This window comes from Solanum tuberosum, unplaced genomic scaffold (assembly GCF_000226075.1).
Source record: "Solanum tuberosum cultivar DM 1-3 516 R44 unplaced genomic scaffold, SolTub_3.0 scf00053, whole genome shotgun sequence".
NCBI classification, from domain to species: domain Eukaryota; kingdom Viridiplantae; phylum Streptophyta; class Magnoliopsida; order Solanales; family Solanaceae; genus Solanum; species Solanum tuberosum.
The window spans coordinates 359,829-377,627 of NW_006238979.1; the positions used below are offsets into that span (position 1 = coordinate 359,829).

The 17,799-nt window shown below is 39.8% G+C and overlaps 1 pseudogene; it reads left to right on the forward strand.

Annotated features, from left to right (window-relative positions):
* Positions 1-10,982: 10,982 nt before the first annotated feature.
* LOC102603022 (putative late blight resistance protein homolog R1B-16) lies at positions 10,983-16,603 on the forward strand (annotated as a pseudogene).
* The last annotated feature ends 1,196 nt before the right edge of the window (positions 16,604-17,799 follow it).

Here is a 17,799-nt window from a genome sequence, read left to right on the forward strand (position 1 = left end):
AATCTGTGAACCCTGTCGTGGTTCACCAAATTCTGCTACAAAGTCCAAGTCTGATTTCTGAGGTGTTACAATATCTCTCCCTTGGGAACATTCATCCTCAAATAAAGTCTAAACTAGCTCAGTATGGAGGGAAAGAGCTACAAACCCTACCACGAAGTACTAGAAATTGATATCTAACTGAACCGAGTTCTAAGAATAATGAAAATATGCTAAAATGCAAGAACAATTGAAGGAACAAGATACTAAGACTGAATTTATGCAAGAGTAAACTAAGAGACTGGAGAGGAACTATTACCTGAAGGTGAAACAGAATCGGAAGGAAAGAGATGAGGATACTTGGCCTTCATAGCTGCTTCTGCTTCCAAGTAGCTCCCTCTACGGACTGATTCCTACACAAAACCTTCACTGAAGCGACTTCTTTATTTCTCAACCTACGAACCCGACGGTGAAGAATTTCAATTGACACCTCTTCATAAGTGAGAATATCTTTCACAGCCACTCTCTCTAATGGTACTGTGGATGCAGGATCACCCACAAACTTCTTTAACAAGGAAATATGAATGACTGGATGAATTGCTGCTAGTTCTGTTGGTAACTCTAACTCATAAGCCACCTTACCAATCCTCTTCAGGATTTTGTAGGGACCTATATATCTGGACTAAGCTTTCTTTTCTTGCCAAATCTAATCACCCCCTTCATAGGTGACACTTTTAGGAAAATCCAATCATCGATTTCAAACTCTAAGTCCCTTCTCCTTATATCTGCATAGGACTTCTGACGACTCTAAGCTGTCTTAAGTCTATCTCTGATGAGCTGAACTTTTTCCATAGCCTTATGAACATAATCTGGACCAACCAATGTTGCTTCACCTACTTCAAACCAACCAACTGAAGATCTACATCTACGCCCATATAATGCCTCATAAGGGGCCATCTGAATATTGGAATGATAGCTATTGTTATAGGCGAAATCTATGAGAGGTAGGTGATCATCCCAACTGCCCTTAAAGTCGATCATGCAAGCTCTAAACATGTCCTCTAAGGTCTGAATGTTATGCTCTGCATGGTCATCCGTCTGTGGATGAAATGTTGTGCTGAGATTTACCTGGGTACCAAGACCTTTCTAAAATGATGTCCACAAATGAGAGGTAAACTGAGGACCTATATTTGAGATGATAGTCAAGGTAACTCCATGCAACCTGGCTATCTCATTGATGTAGAGTTTAGCATAGTCCTCCGCTGAATCTGTAGTCTTGGCAACCAAGAAGTGAGCGGACTTAGTAACTCTGTCTACTATCACCCAAATGGAGTCATGTTGTCTGCGAGTACAAGGTAAACCCATAATGAAGTCCATGTTTAACACTTCTCACTTCCATGTAGGAATGTTAATCTCTTGATTCATACCCCCTGGTTTCTGATGTTCTACCTTAACTTATTGATAGTTAGGGCACTTAACCACAAAGTCTGCTATATCCCTCTTCATACCGTTCCCACCAAAACACTTCCCGTAGATCACGGTACATCTTAGTGGCACCTGGATGGATAGAATACCTGGAGTTTACTCACCCACCTTAGGAACGCATAAGCGACCCTGGTAACGAAGTACAGCATCTCACCTTTGGGATAAAACCTCAAATTTCTGTTGATGAACTACACCTTTCAACTGAAGCAATATAGGATCACTATCTCTTTTTCCTTAACCTCCGCTACTAATGAAGATTCTGATCCATTTTGAACTATCACACCATCATCTGATATTTTCACAAGGCAAACTCCTAAGCGAGCAAGTCGGTGAACATCATTGGCTAATTCCTTCTTTTCTTCCTCAACATGTGCTACACTACCCATAGACAGTCTGCTGAGAGCATCAGCTACTACATTGGCCTTACCAGGATGATAAAACACATTCATGTCATAGTCCTTGAGGAATTTAGTACATCTCCTCTGACGAAGATTCAACTCTTTTTGGGTGAACACATCTATGTGAACACCATACAAGTAATATCTCCAAATATTTAGAGCAAATACTACAACTGCAAGCTCGAGATCATGAGTTGGGTAGTTCTTCTCATGTACCTTAAGTTGTCTAGAAGCATAAGTTATAACCTTACCTCGCTGCATCAACACACAACCTAGGCCAACTGTGGATGTATCACTATAGATCACATAACCGTCTGAACCATCTTGTAGAGTCAAGACGGGAGTTGTAGTCAACCTAGTTTTCAGTTTTGAGAGGCTTTTCTCACACTCATCTGAACCATCTAGTAGAGTCAAGACGGGAGTTGTAGTCAACCTAGTTTTCAGTTCTGAGAAGCTTTTCTCACACTCATCTGAACCATCTGGCAGAGTCAAGACGGGAGTTGTAGTCAACCTAGTTTTCAGTTCTGAGAAGCTTTTCTCACACTCATCTGACCATTGAAACTTGACCCTTTTCTGAGTCAACTTTGTCAATGGGGAAGTTATGGATGAAAATCCTTCAAAAAATCTCCTGTAATAACCAGCTAAATCCAAGAAACTTTTGATATCCGATGGAGAGATGGGTCTGGTCCATTGCTTCACTGCCTCTATTTTCTGAGAATCCACTCAGATTCCTTCACTGGATACCACATGACCAACGAAGGCAACTGATTGTAACCAGAACTCACATTTACTAAACTTAGCAAATAACTGGCGATCTTTGACAGTTTGCAGAACCACTCTCAGATGAGTCGTGTGTTCCTCCTCATTCCGAGAATAAATAAGGATATCATCAATAAAGACAATAATGAACAAATCCAAATATTGTTTGAACACCCTGTTTATTAAGTCCATGAACGTTGCAGGAGCATTTGTTAGTCCAAATGACATAACTACAAATTCATAGTGACCATACCGAGTCCTGAAGGTTATTTTTGGAATGTCACTATCTCTGACTCTGAGAGGATGATAGTCGGATCTGAGGTCTATCTTAGAAAAGAAACTAGCACCTTGAAGCTGGTCAAACAAATCATCAATCCTGGGCATAGGTTACTTATTCTTGATTGTAACCTTATTCAACTGCCGATAGTCAATGAACATTCTGAGGGAACCATCTTTCTTTTTCACGAACAACACTGGAGCACCCCATAGAGAGATACTTGGTCTGATGAAGCCCTTATCTAGAAGGTCTTTCAGCTGTTCTTTCAATTCCTTAAGCTCAACTGGAGCCATTCTGTAAGGAGGAATCGAAATAGGCTGGGTATCTGGAAGGAGATCAATTTCGAAGTCGATTTCCCTTTCGGGAGGAACTGTGGGAAGATCTTCTGGAAACTCATTTACTACTAGGACTAACTCAAGAGTTTGGGTTTCGAAGCTTGAATCCTTAACCCAAACAAGATGATAGATGTACCCTTTAGAGATCATCTTGTTGGCCTTAAGGTAAGAGATAAATCGATCCATAGGCACTGAGCTACTACCCTTCCATTCTAAGACTGGAGCGTTTAGAAACTAAAACCAAACGATCCTAGCTCTACAATCGACTGAGGCATAATAGGAATGTAACCAATCCATGCCTAGAATGATATCAAAATCTACTATTTCCAACTCTACAAGATTTGCTGAGGTGACTTTCTAGGAGACTGTGACAGGGCAATTTTGTATACCCATCTAGCTATCACTAGGTCACCTACTGGAGTAGAGACTGAGAAGGGTTCTGAAAGAGTTTCTGGACTGACATTGAAATTTACTGCTATATAGGGAGTTACAAAGAAAAGAGTAGCCCCTAGATCTAACAATGCATAAACATCTAAATGAAAAACTCGCAACATACCAGTGACCACATCAGGAGAATCTGCCTAGTCCTGGCTAGCCTGGAGAGCATATAACCTGTTCTGGTGCTGACCTCCACCTGTACCAGACGAAGCACCCTGCTGAGTTGGGCGACCTGTTGGTACTACTGTAACTGTAGACTGAGCCATGTTATTGTCACCTATTTCCCCCTGCCTAGCAGAAGGACAATCCTTTAACCTATGACCAAATTGAGCACATCCAAAGCATCCGTCTTTGCCTGCAAGACACTCGCCCAAATGGTTCTTACCACACTTTGGACAAGTTGGGAAAGTCCTGTTACCTGAAGTACTCCCTTGAGACTTAGAGCCTAATGCCCTACCTTTATGATCCTGTCGAAACCTGGGGGATGGAGCACTAGCTGATGAAGGTCCTGGGGCTGAAGATCTCTGTTGAAACTGTGAGTGATTTCCAACACCCGATTTCTGCTGAGAGTACTCGTAGTTCCCTGTTCTAGCTTTCTTGTTGTCCTTAGCCCGTTCCCTAAGCTTATCTCCCTCAACCTGTTGAGCATGAGTCATAAGCCTAAAGATATTCATATCCTCTAACAGCATAACATTCCTGCACTCTGTCTTCACCAAGTGGGATACCCCAAATAGAAACTTACTCATTTGTGCCCTTGGATCGGCAACCATGTGTGGAGCATACCTGGAAAGCTGGGTGAACTTAAGTCTGTACTCCTGGACTGACATGGTACCTTGCCTCAAATTCATGAACTCTTGAGCCTTGCCTCCCTCAACTCTCTCGGGAAGAACCTGTCTAGAAAAGCACCAGTAAAACACTCCCAAGTCATAGGAGTTGCGTCCTCACCCCTGTTGTCTTTCCACTATGTAAACCATATGTGAGCCACATCTTTAAGTTGGTAGGATGCCAACTCTACCCTATCATTACCAGTAACTTACATCACTCCGAAAATTTTCTTAACCTCATCAATGAAGTTATAGGGGTCCTCACCAACTTGTGACCCAAAAAACTCAAGCGAATTCATCCTAACAAAATCTTGAACTCTAGCTGTATTTGACCCAACATCGGTATTAGTAGGAACTGGGACCTGCTGATTGTTCTGGTTGGCTACACTCTGAGCCAAAAGCTGAATCAACAACAACAACAACAACAACCCAGTGAAATCCCACTAGGTGGGGTCTGGGGAGGGTAAGTAGTACGCAGACCTTGCCACTACCTCGTGGAGGTAGAGAGGCGAGCCAAAAGCTGAATCGCATTCCAGAATTCTGCATTCGTGACCTCATGGTCCGGGACTAGAGGAACTGCGTTAGCGTTGCAGGCATTAGCATTCCTTGAGTAATCCCTACGAAGAGGCATGATCTGAAGTGCATAACGATGGATTAGAATGGAGAAATTGGATCATACCTCATGCATGATAAGAGTAGCAAAGAAAGTGAAGTTTTTCTTAAAGCACCTCGTAGCCTCCCTCTCATAGATGTGGTGCAATTCACACCTATGAAATATACTCTACTTAGTGAGGCTTTCAGACATCATAGGAGTCTTAAACCTAATGCTCTGATATCAAGTTTGTCACGCCCCGAGGCTACCCCCTTGACGTAAACACGGGACCTAGGATCATGAGTGACCCCAAGCTAACCCTGAAGCTGGCATATCATAAGCATACTAAAATCAACTAAATAAAGAGATTCTATGCGAAAGCTAAAACATGAGATAACTGAAAGATGGGGAATACCCAATATTGATCTGAATATATATAATTTTCTAAGAGTTTAATGATACTGAACAATCACTCAAAAACTAAAGTTGAATCTAATATTATGTCTAAAAAAGTCTTTACAAACTAGAGTTGCTGGGACACGCCCCCAGCAAACCCTAGAAAAACTAAAACTGAAATGAAAGACTAAATATAAAACACATGTCTATTAACCTCGAAGTATGAGGACTCACCACTAAAGCGGCTGAATACGGATCGGGAACCGATCTACGCATGATCTGGATGCTGAGTACCTGAAACTACACCATGAAAGGATGTAGCGCAGAGTATGCGTCAGTACTTGGAATGTACAGAGCATGCAAGATATAGAATATAGTTGAACAAATATATAAGATGAACAAGTATAACTGAGCAATGACATAATCTGAACACAAACATAGATACTGAATTTTTAACTGTAAGTTGAACTAAGTGCAAGGACAAAGTACTGATTATGAACATAAGATGCTGAGACTGAATACTGAAGTATAACTGAAAACTTGGTCAATGCACTAGAGTCTGATTGTGGGAGTTACTATCAACCGACATAAAACCACTTGAGCTAAATGCGGAGTTCGATGTATACACCGCATCGAGAGGACCCAATATACCTTGCCAGGGGTATGAAGGCATGGCAGGCGTGATCACTAAATCTGATGCCCACAGAGGGGACTTATAAACCTATGGGGGCACGTAGTTCTAGGACTATGAGGGTACGCTGAGCTCTATTCCAACCCGGTGCTAAGCCTACTCCCAACTGGAAATGTATCTAATACAATATAACTGAAATACTGGATAGCTCAATGTTCTGACATGAAAATCTGAGAATGCAACATTTATGTACTGACAATGAAACATTCGAAATCTAAAGCATGGTTGTCTGTTTAACTAACCTAGCAAGTGTAATTCATGAACTAAGAGAATCTACACAACTAGGGTTCTGAGTTTTATGCAAAGGATGAAGCAACGATTTAACGAAAATATGATAATCTGATTAAAAACACTATAATAGCTAAATTACAACTAATATCTAAGGTTTTAGAAACCCTAGGTCTAATCAAGATATAAAGAGTCAAGAATTTGACTGAATTCTAGGGACCTAGTGGACGAAAGGAATCCACCAGTGAAATCCCACATACCTGGTGACGAAATCTACAAAGAAATCCTTCAATTTCGGGGTTGGAACTGAAGAAAACTTGTTGCGTGTTCTTGAGGGGTTTGGTCGACTCTTTCTCCTTTTTTCTTTAAGTTTGATGATTTTTTGGTGAATAATGGTTTTGGTTATGTTCTGACTAGGTTATTAGGCTTAACGGAGTAAAACGACGTGGTTTAGGTGTCTTACGCATAGGGGAAAAGACCAAAACGACCCCAACTTAAAATCTGATGGGGGCCTTCCACGACCTCTATGACAGACCATTAAAGGGACCATGGCCCGTCAAGTGGGTTCTGGTCTGCTGGTTCTGGGGAGGGCCAACAATGAGCCCTATCACGGCCCGTGTGAAGGACCACGGACCGTGAAGGTCACCGTGGTTCTTCACTCGGGCTAGGGTCTGCTGGCTCAGGGCGACGGATGCCACCACGGCCCGTCATCAAGACCACGGCCCGTGGAGGGCTCTGTGGTCTGATTCCTGGGCCTGGTTGGTTCTGCCTAGCTTACACGAGCCTTCCCATGGCTCATGGGGCCTGTGAAGGGTCCCTTGGTCCACCACTTCTGGGAGGGTGTGAACCATGGGTAGGTCGACGGACCGTGGTTCCTTTCACTGTCCGTGAACCCTATCATGGTTCACCAAATTTTGTTGTTTTCTACTGCAAAGTCCAAGTCTGGTTTTTGAGGTGTTACAGGTTGCAAGGGTGTTCTCTTCTAGCCTTTGTGAACTTTGGTGTCACTACAAGATTGAGTATAGTTCCTATGTCTACTCTTAGCTTTTTCTCTCTTTTTTTCTTTTCGATACAAAGCCTTATCAACAATGTTTTTCTCTCCTCTCTCTTTTTATTACACAGTAGAAACTAAGTAATACAATGCTTGCTAAAAGTAGAGTAGAGAATATGAGATGATTTAGATTCGTTGTACAAGTTCTTTTCTTGTTAGCGTCTAAGCTTTTATAGAGTGTTTGAGACTTGAATCTTTTTTTTGGTGAAGAGATGGCAACCCAAGAGAATAAATCCTTGGAAAGAGGTAATTGATAATCCTACTTTCCAAGAATAAGGTGAAGGCTAATCTTCAACATCCTTTGATTGATTTGAACATCTTCTTTTGCCCTTTGCCTGATCTTCTTTTCCCTTTCTGATGATATTCAAATCTTCTCTTTCTAATCAAAATTTCCTTGATTCATTAGGCTTGAGTTTTGCATTTTCATTGATACCTTGATTTTAGTTGATTTCTCTAATTAGATGTTCGAAGATATGGTTCCCATTTTTAGAAATCTTGACTTTAGTGAGTATCCAGCTTTGAGGCCTCCTTGATTCTTTCCTTTTTGATGATTTGCTATCCTGCAATCATGGACAATTGATTATTATTAAAACTTGCGCTAACATGAAAGGCATCGGGACATTGGATATTGTAGGTGTTTTAGGGTTAAGGAGGTTAAATATTCTATTAGTAAGATGAGCAAGGGAAGAGTGACCGGACATGATGAGATTCCGGTGGAATTTTGGAAGAGCATAGGCTAGATAGGTATGAAATGTTAACTAGGTTGTTTAATGCTATTTTTAAGATGGAAAAAATGTTCGACGAGTGGAGGTAGAGTAATATGATTCCATTGTACAAGAACAAGAGTTATATCCAAGACTGTAACAATTAAAGTGGTATCAAATTGCTAAGCAACACTATAAAGATTTGGGAGAGAGTGGTGGAGATGAAGGTAAGTAGAAGAGTGCCCATTTTTAGTGGATTCATATTGGTATGATCAACTATTAAAGTCATCCATCTTGTGCGGAGACTAGTGGAGAAATATAGCAAAGAGAAGATGGACCTATATATGGTGTTCATTGACCTTGAAAAAACATATGACAAAGTTCCGAGAGATATAGAGGTGCTAGGAGGCTAGAGGTGTCCTGATGGTTTATATTAGGGTGATAAAGGATATGTACAATGGAGCCAAGACTCGGGTTAGAATGGTGGGAGGAGACTCAGAGCACTTCCCAGTTGAAATGGGGCTACACCAGGTATCAATCTTTAACCCTTTCCTATTTGTCTTGGTGATGGATGAGTTGACGCGGTCTATTCAATATGAGTTCCCATGGTGTATGTTATTTTTGTACGACATAGTACTGATTAATGAGACAGGGAACAAAGTTAATGCTAGGTCTCTGGAGTCCAATGGGTTCAATTTGAGCAGGATCAAAACGGACTATTTGGAGTGCAAAATTCAATGTTGCACTGGATGAAGCAGACGTGAAAGTAAGGCTTCATATACAAACTATTCTTAAGAGAGAAAATTTTTAAATATCTTGGGTCTGTAATCCAGGGAAGTGGGGACATCAATGATGATATCACACATCATATTGGGGAGGCATGGATGAAATGGAGGCTAGCCTCTGGAGGCTTGTATGATTAGATGGTACCACCTAAACTTAAAGGTAAGTTCTACAGAGTGGTGATTAGACTGTCCTTATTGTATGGACTGAGTGCTAGCTAGTCAAAAAACTCACATGTTGAGAAGATGTATGTTGCAGAGATGAGGATGTTGAGATTGATGTGTGGGAACACTAGGAGTTATAAGATTAGAAATAAGGTTTTTCGAGAGAAGGTGGGAGTGACCTCGGTGGTGGAAAATATGAGGGAAGTGAGACTGAGATAGTTTGGGCATGTGAAGAGAAGGTATGCAGATTCCCCAGTGAGGAGGTGCGAGAGGCTGGTTGTAGGGGGTACACGGAGATGTAGAGAACTAGAGATAGGCTGAAAAAGTATTAAGGAGAGTGTTTAGACAGAACATTGCGCAACTTCATATTATTAAGGACATGACTCTTGATAGGAAGGAGTGGAGGTCGCCTATTAGGGTAGAAGGTTAGTAGGGATAGAGTGTTGTCTTTCCTGCGAGTGTTTAGGCATGTTAGTACCTATCGTAGTACTAGTCGTACACTTGTAGTTCTTGCTTGTGGTGTCTATCGTCTTATGTTGTTTATTGGGTTTTGATTACCATACTATTTTGTTTTTATTGCTTCTATTGTCGACTGTATATTGCTTTACTTATTTCACTACTGTGCTTTCTTCATTGGTTTCTTCGTCATTTTCTTCTTCTATTACTTCGGTTTGTCACACTTAAGCCGGGGGTTTTTCCAAAACAGCGTCTCTACTTCCACGAGGTAGTGGTAAGGTCTGATATACTCTACCCTCCCCAGACCCGACTTAGTGGAATTTCGCTAGGTATCTTGTTATTCTTATTGTAAGAAATCATGCACCATAAAAAAGTACTTAGATGCCTTGTTGTAGTGAAATTCAATATAATTTTTAAAATGATTTACTTTTTAGTTGAATTCCTATATGCAAGTATTGTTTTGGAATGATATACCAATAAGAATTAGTATGTGCAAAACATTGTTTTGGATTAATTCTAAAACGGAAAAAAACAAGAAATAGGATGGGAAAGCCAAACCTGGAGCAATAATTCTTGCATTGTGGACAGATTAAACTAATCCACCTGTTGCTGGAATCTACAGATTAAACTAATCCACCTGTTGCCGGAATCTTTGTAGCTCATTATCTTAGTTGGCTGGCTACCTAAACTTTTGACAAACTCATTTTAAACCACGTATACTTTTTTTTCTCCCTTAAGAGGAAATTGATTTATAAGCCAAAATGATAAAGTTCATTCTTTGTTTTTAAGCCAAAATGATAAATAATATAAATTCTTGATTCAAAACAAGGCATTTAGAATGAATGTGGAGAATCTGTAAAATACGTTTGTGTCAAACCGCATGCTCTGAGGAAGTTCATTCTTTGTTACTTGCAGGATCTTATCACGAATAAGCTATTAGATGGCCAAGTATTCTTGCTGTGAAGTAGTAAAAACTATCGAAGATTGTGTAGAGACGGGGCACTTAGATAGATCGACCAGGGATCAGTTGGAATATGCTAGTAATCTACTAAATAATTTACAGTGTTATCTCTATGGCCTGGAGAAGGTAAACTCTCAGAATTGGGTATGTGCACAGCTTAATCCCTTAATCGATGAAGTCTGTGATGGCTTTTGGGAGATACTTGGTCTTTTGAAGAATCAAGGCCTGACAAGTGAGACAGTCAAAATGATTTCAGAGGTGCTGAAAATGATTAAACCTGAGATTATTGCTGAGCGAATCAATCCTTCCAAGCAGTCAACATCATCATCTACCCGTATGATCACTATGGATATGGTGAACCGCGTCACACATAATTGCCATGCTGTTATTTATCTGACGAGCTATGCAATTCGTTTAGTAGAGTTCAAACATCTGGGAGTCGGTGCAATATTGAACATGAGAAAATGAAGGATCTCTTCACCCTTGCTGAGGATATATCTGAAACTGCAGCTTACCTATCTATCTTGTGTTGTGAGACGTATGACCAGTACTCAGCACATGTGTCAGCGCCCGAGTGTCCTATTTGGGATAGACATGATGTGAATCCTGGTCCTGACTTCGAGTCCAAGATTTCAAAATTGCTGGAAAGGATAAATCCTATTAGGCCTGAATGGAGGAAGCTTTATATCAGTGTCCTGAAAGCATCACATTCGTCAGTTCCAAAAGCTCCACTGATGCATGGTGGTCTTAAGAATCTATCACATGATCTTGATCTTGCTCAGAAGTTTACTAAGTCTATCAGATACGTTCTGGAAAAGCTGAAAAGTCATGATGCCAGCTTGAAGGTTGCTTTTTCCGATAGATTTGAATTGCTCCAATTCACCACAAAGACATTCAACGACAAGACTTGAGTTCATTGCTCTCATTTCTGGAAGTTCTGGCCATAGAGGCAGCAATTGCAATCTACTCCTTGTGACATGGATTTGGAGAACAGTATTGCTGAAGTAGACCATATGTTTCTTCCTTTGCAATGAAGTTTAATTATCTCAAGGTAGAGATCAGTCTATTTCAGAAACTAAGGTTACCAAAGTCCCAGATGGACTGTTTTCAGGAAGAATTGACTTCAATGATAACGTTCGTCATGGATTCATTGGAGCAGTGCAAAGTGCAGATTCAGCTAACTGATGTCTTGACCTTAGTTTTATCTGTGACCACCGAAATAGAGTCATTCACTAATTCTCTTTCTCGTGATCCAGAGGATGAGAATTAGCCAGGAAAATTAATCTCTTGCATTTTCAGTTACATCTTATATTTAAGTTTATTAGAAAAGCAATTCGACAAATTTGTCCCTTCATTTCTGTATCATCAACACCAGTTCTTCCTGTGATATATCCATTGAACTTTCTTCCTACTTATGTTGAGGCCATCAGTTCTTATTTCACCATGCTGAAATCCATAAAGACATCGGCCTCCTCTGGTAGCCCGACGATGGATGAGGTTTTCATGGGGTTTCATGAATATATTTTTGAAAATCTGCTACTAAAAGTTGAAGCAGATCTGGAACTTACTGATACAGATAAAGTTAAAAGGTTTTACCACAGGTTGCTGCCCTTGGTAACACTTCTTGTTGATCCCCTAATTCAGTACATTGAATGCAAGAAGCAAAATGATCTCTTGAATAAGATTGGAACTTTAGCGATTCAGGCCGAAGCTGCTATCCGTTTATCGTATGAGGATGCTTTGGACCGAAGCAAATGTAGGAAAGTCAATATCTTGCTTCAACTTTTGACTGTGTCTTTCAAGCTAATCAAGTATGAGGGGAGGTTGATGGATCACCTAAAGCACAAAGCTATTCTTGAAACTGAATATTTGGATCTTGCGGCAAATGCTCATGAAGAGATTAGTTTCCTTAGAGGCTTTCTCATGGATCTTCTCAGGCAACACACAACAAAGCTAGACAAATCAGATGATCTCTGAATGCATGCTGAAGTGGCTGCCCACAAGGCAACATTAATTAGCACTTATGAAAGTTTTGTGGAAGGAAGCAGCACAGGGGAAATATCTGATTTCCTACAGGAGACCAAGTTTATCGAGGTAGATGCATCACATTGTATTGCCCTTAGTTCTATATGTGGCCACTGAAGCACACTCATTCATTACTTCTCTTTCTCATGATTCAGAGGAAAGAGAATTGATGAACAAAATTAATCTCTTGCACTTTCAATTGTTTCTTAAGTTAAAGTTTATTAAGGCAGCGATTCGGCAGATTTGTCCATCCTTTTCTGCATCATCAACACCAGATCATCATGTGATATATCCGCTAAACTTTCTTCCTACTTACTTTGGGGCCATTGATTCTTATTTCACAAAGTTGAAATCCTCTTCTGATATCCCGAAGACGGATGAGGTTTTGCTAAGGTTTCATGAATATATTTTCGAAAATCTGCTACTAAAGGATGAAGCTGATCTAAAACTTACTGATTCAGATAAGCTCAAAGGGTTTTACCACAGTTTGCTGCTCTTGGTAACACTCCTTAGTGATCCCCCAATTCAGTACATTGAATGCAAGAAGTAAAATAATCTCTTGTGGGAAATTGGAACTTTAGCGATTAAGGCCGAAGCTGCTATCCATTTATCATATGAGGATTCTTCACAAAGCAACAAGAGTTGGAAGGTCAATCTTTTGCTTCAACTTTTAACTGTGGCTTTCATGCTAATCAGGTGTGAGGGGAAGTTGACGGATCAACTAAAGCACAAAGCCATTCTTGAAACTGAATTTCTGAATCTGGTGGAAAATGCTTATGAAGAGCTTATTTTCTTTAGAATCTTTCTCATTGATCTTCTTGGGCAACAGACGATAGAGCTTAACAAATCAGATGGTCTCTTAATGCATGCTGAAGTGGCTGCCCACAAGGCAACATTAATTAGTACTTGTAGTTATGAAAGTTTCGTGGATGGAAGCAGCTCTAGGGATATGAGTCTTTCATTATCCGATTTCCTAAAAGAGACCAAGTCTGTTAATGCAGAGATTAGAGAACTATGCTTTCAGTTGCTGGATGAATCCGCCTCCTATATTACTGTGACAGATCTGAAATGTTTTATCAACATGTTATTGGACATTCTGAACCATCTGCAATCTTGGGATGACGTGATCCTAGTCGTGAGGAATCAAATCCCAGTAGCTCAAGAGAAACTGGAGTTTCTTGCCGATATTTTAAAGCCGTGCAATATGCATACAGAACTCAAAGACCTTATGGAACGTGTTCAAAATGTTGCCTATAGGGAAAAGTATGTCATTTTCTTCTCTGTCAGTGGTGACAGGGCTTAACTTCCCCAAGACCAATGGATTAGGATTTCTCAACTGTTTCTTGGGAAAGTTGGAGGAGCTGTTACATTCTAAGCTTGACCTAATTACCAAACTGAAGCCTCAGATTGTATTAGTCAAGGAAGGATTATTGATTCTAAGATCTTTTTTCAATCATACGGAAGAAACCTATGATGAGAATGATGAAATTTGTGGTCTTATAATCAGTGCTACTGAAATGGCATACGAAGCCGAGTATGTCATTGACACTTGCTTGGCCTGTTCTTACTCACAGATGTACAAAGCTTATTGGATATCCGAAGTTGTTGAGAATATTTAGCTTGTCAATAAAGATGTTGTGAGAACCTAAAAAGAGAGAAGATTGATGTCAACCGAGTTGCAAAAGGCTCTGCTTATATTGTGCCATCATTATCAGCTAATACTTCAGGAGCAAATGAAGAAATGGTGGGTTTTCAAGATGTGATGGACAAATTAAAGAAGCAGCTTCTTGGAGGATCGCATTAGCTAGATGTTATCTCGATGTTTGGTATGCCTGGAAATGGCAAAACCACCCTTGCAAAGAAGATTTACGTACAATGACCCCACAGTTGTCTCTCACTTTGATGTTCGTGCTATGCGCCATGTGACTCAAGTATATTCATGGAGAGATTTGTTGCTTAGTATTTTGAATGATGTTCTTGAGCCTGCTGATCGCACCAAAAAAGGAGATGATCAGTTAGCTACTGAGCTGCGTCATGTTTTATTGACCAAGAGATTCTTAATTCTCAGTGATGATGAGTGGGATACAACAGCATGGGACTATTTGAACATGTGGTTTCAAGGTTCTCAGAATAGGAGTAGAATTATTCTTACAACGAGGCTGTATGAGGTTTCCCATTATGCTAAATGTAACAGCAAGCCCCATCGTCTGCGTTTACTCACAGACGAAGAGAGTTGGAAGTTACTACAGGGGGAGTTGTTTCATGGGCAAAGCTTCCCATCCAAACTTGGAGATGTGGGATTACGAATAGCGAAAAGGTGTGGAGGTTCTGCCTCTCTCTATTGTCTTAGTAGCTGGTGTTCTCAAAGAGAAAAAGAAGATAGCAGATTGCTGGAAAGAAGTAGAAGAAAGTCTTAGTTCACACAACATTGGGAGCTCAGAAGAGAGCATGTCTATAATTGGATTCAGTTACAAGAATTTACCAAACCATCTAAAACCGTGTTTTCTCTATTTTGGAGGATTTTTTAGGGGCAAGGATATTCCAGTCTCAAAATTGTCACGAGTGTGGTTAGCAGAAGGAATTGTTGAAGACAGTAAGGAAAAAGTATCAGAAGATGCTGCCTGAGATTACTTGAAAAATCTTATTAGAAGAAATTTGGTAACGGATATGGAGAAGAGATCCAATGAAAAATTGAAAACTTGACGTGTTCATGATTTGTTGCATCAATTCTGTGTGGAAAAGGCCAAACAAGATAATTTCCTGTTCTGGATATATAGGTACAATAAAGTATATCGATTTTACTATGATAACCTTCATCACAATTCTCATTTTCATGTTTTTTGTTTGAACAGAGACCATGGTGTGGATTCCATTTCTTATCCTGAAAAGCACGAGGTATACCGCCTGTCCATATAGATGACATTGCTCAGTGGCAGCGGGCTGGATCAAGTGTTCGTTCTTTGCTATACAATGCCAGCAGTGATGATTATTACCCTGCAATGGCACGAGATATCTCCTTCATCTTTAACATATTCAAACTTGTTAAGGTGTTGAATTTGGAATCCATCAACATCGGTGATACCTTTCCCAATGAATTTAAAATCTCTAATTCATATGAGGTACTTGGCTGTTCGAATAACTACTGATTCTATTCCTTCATCCGTGGCTGATCTTTGGAATCTTGAAACTTTTGTGGTTAACGGATTGCATAGAGTGTTGAAGTTACCTTGTTCACTTTTCAAGATGTTTAAATTGAGGCATGTACATGTAAATAGTCGTGCTTCATTCAGTCTGCACGATAACATGTGTGAGTCACAATTAGTTAATTTGGAGAACTTTTCCACTCCATGTCTCTCCTCTGGTGAAGATATTGAGAAGCATGCCAAATTTGAGAAAGCTGAGATGCATAGTTGAGGGATTATTGGGTTATTCAACTAAAGGAAGCATTGTTCGTTTTCCTAGATTAGACTTTCTACATCAGCTTGAATCTCTGAAGCTGTTTTCCTACAGTTATCCAGCTAAACATCCTCACGAATTCAATTTCCCCTCAAAACTGAGGGAATTGACTTTGTCAAATTTTCGTCTACCTTGGACCCAAATTTTGACAGTTCTAAAGTTACTTTTCAGAGCCTTTGAAGGGGATGAATGGGAAGTGAAAGATTCCGACTTTCCTGAACTCAAATACTTAAAATATGACAACCTCAACTTTGCAGTGTGATGATGCTTTTCCTAAAGCTTGAACGTTTGGTGTCTTGAGAAAATCCCTCGTCATTTTGAGGATGTTGCATCTCTAGAAAACATTGAAGTAAACTGGTGCAGCTGGTCTGTTGCCAATTGAGGAATTTCAAACAACACAACATGAAGATATGGCTAATTATGCGTTCAGAGTTACTATACAACCTCCAGATTGGGACACAAGATCATCTCATTGACTCTTATCCGGTGCCATTTTCCTGTTTCACCATATTTGTTAGTATTATACTTGTCCTGGTTACCAAAAAGAAAAAAACTATTCATTTTAGGCTTGTAAACAGAAAGACGGAGCATGGCATCAGCTAGGGGGACTTTCAGCAAGAAGTAAATGGCACATACATTTGAATAAATTTCAACATTGACTTGTAATGTCTATAAGCAAAAGCTCATTAGTTTTTCTGGAAATTTGAAATGATTGTTACTGGCTACCAAACTTACTGTTTAGAAATTTATGTTTCTTCAAGTGTTTGAATAAATTGCAGACTTGATTTATGATGTCACTTGCAATAACTTTATGAGCAACAGCTCATATAATCTTTTCTGAATCTTTTGAAATGATGGTTATTTTACTATTCAGAAATTTATCTTCTCCTTTATTTTTAAAACAAGTTGGTGTTACATATCCTGAAAGGCGTAATTATTTAGATTTTAGAGAAGTGCTATTATTAGTTCCAAAGAAAAACTGACATTGTGAAAATTAGAAGAATCACTAATGGAAGTTCAATGACAAGGTTAAAATGGCACCCCTCAAATAGAGGAGTAAACAATCTGTCCTTGTAGAAAAGCATTGTTGATGTCGAGTTGATGAATTGTCATTTGTATGGATAATACAAGTCGCATTGTTGTTGGCTTGATGTCAGGACTGAAGGTTTGATGAAAATCAAAGCCAGGGAGAGCGCGGCGCAGAGTGAACCCCTTTGCCATCTGTTTTTCTTTTAATCGTGATACAACTATTTGCAGTCCACAACATTCTTCGTAGAGTCTCCTGGTACCATTTTTCATCAAAGCATCATATTCTACTTTCAAGCTTGTCACCACTCTTCATGGATGATAGTTTGTTTGAAGGTTGTTGGCTTAATATGTGTGACACTGGAAAGAAGAAAGTGGAGAATTATCAGGATTAGCTACAGCAGCTGCTGGTACCTAAACGGAATTGAAGGAGCAAATATAGTTTACGGGTGATCCGAGTAAATTGGATCATATATGGAGAGTGGTATAGGTGGCCGTAGGGGTGTGTATCGGTCGGTTCGGTTCGGTTTATCGGTTTTCGGTTTTTAAATATGCTAAACCGATAACCAAACCAATAAGATATTTGTTATCGGTTTTCGGTTTATCGGTTTTAGGTCTTTAACGGTTCGGTTTTCGGTTTAACCAATAAGAAAATGCTTTCAAAACAAATATATGACTTATCCAATAATTTGACGCGATATGCATACATCGAGATAATCATTCCAAACGGGACAACAAGGACCAACTTGTTGTATTTTGGTCATCACAACAAAG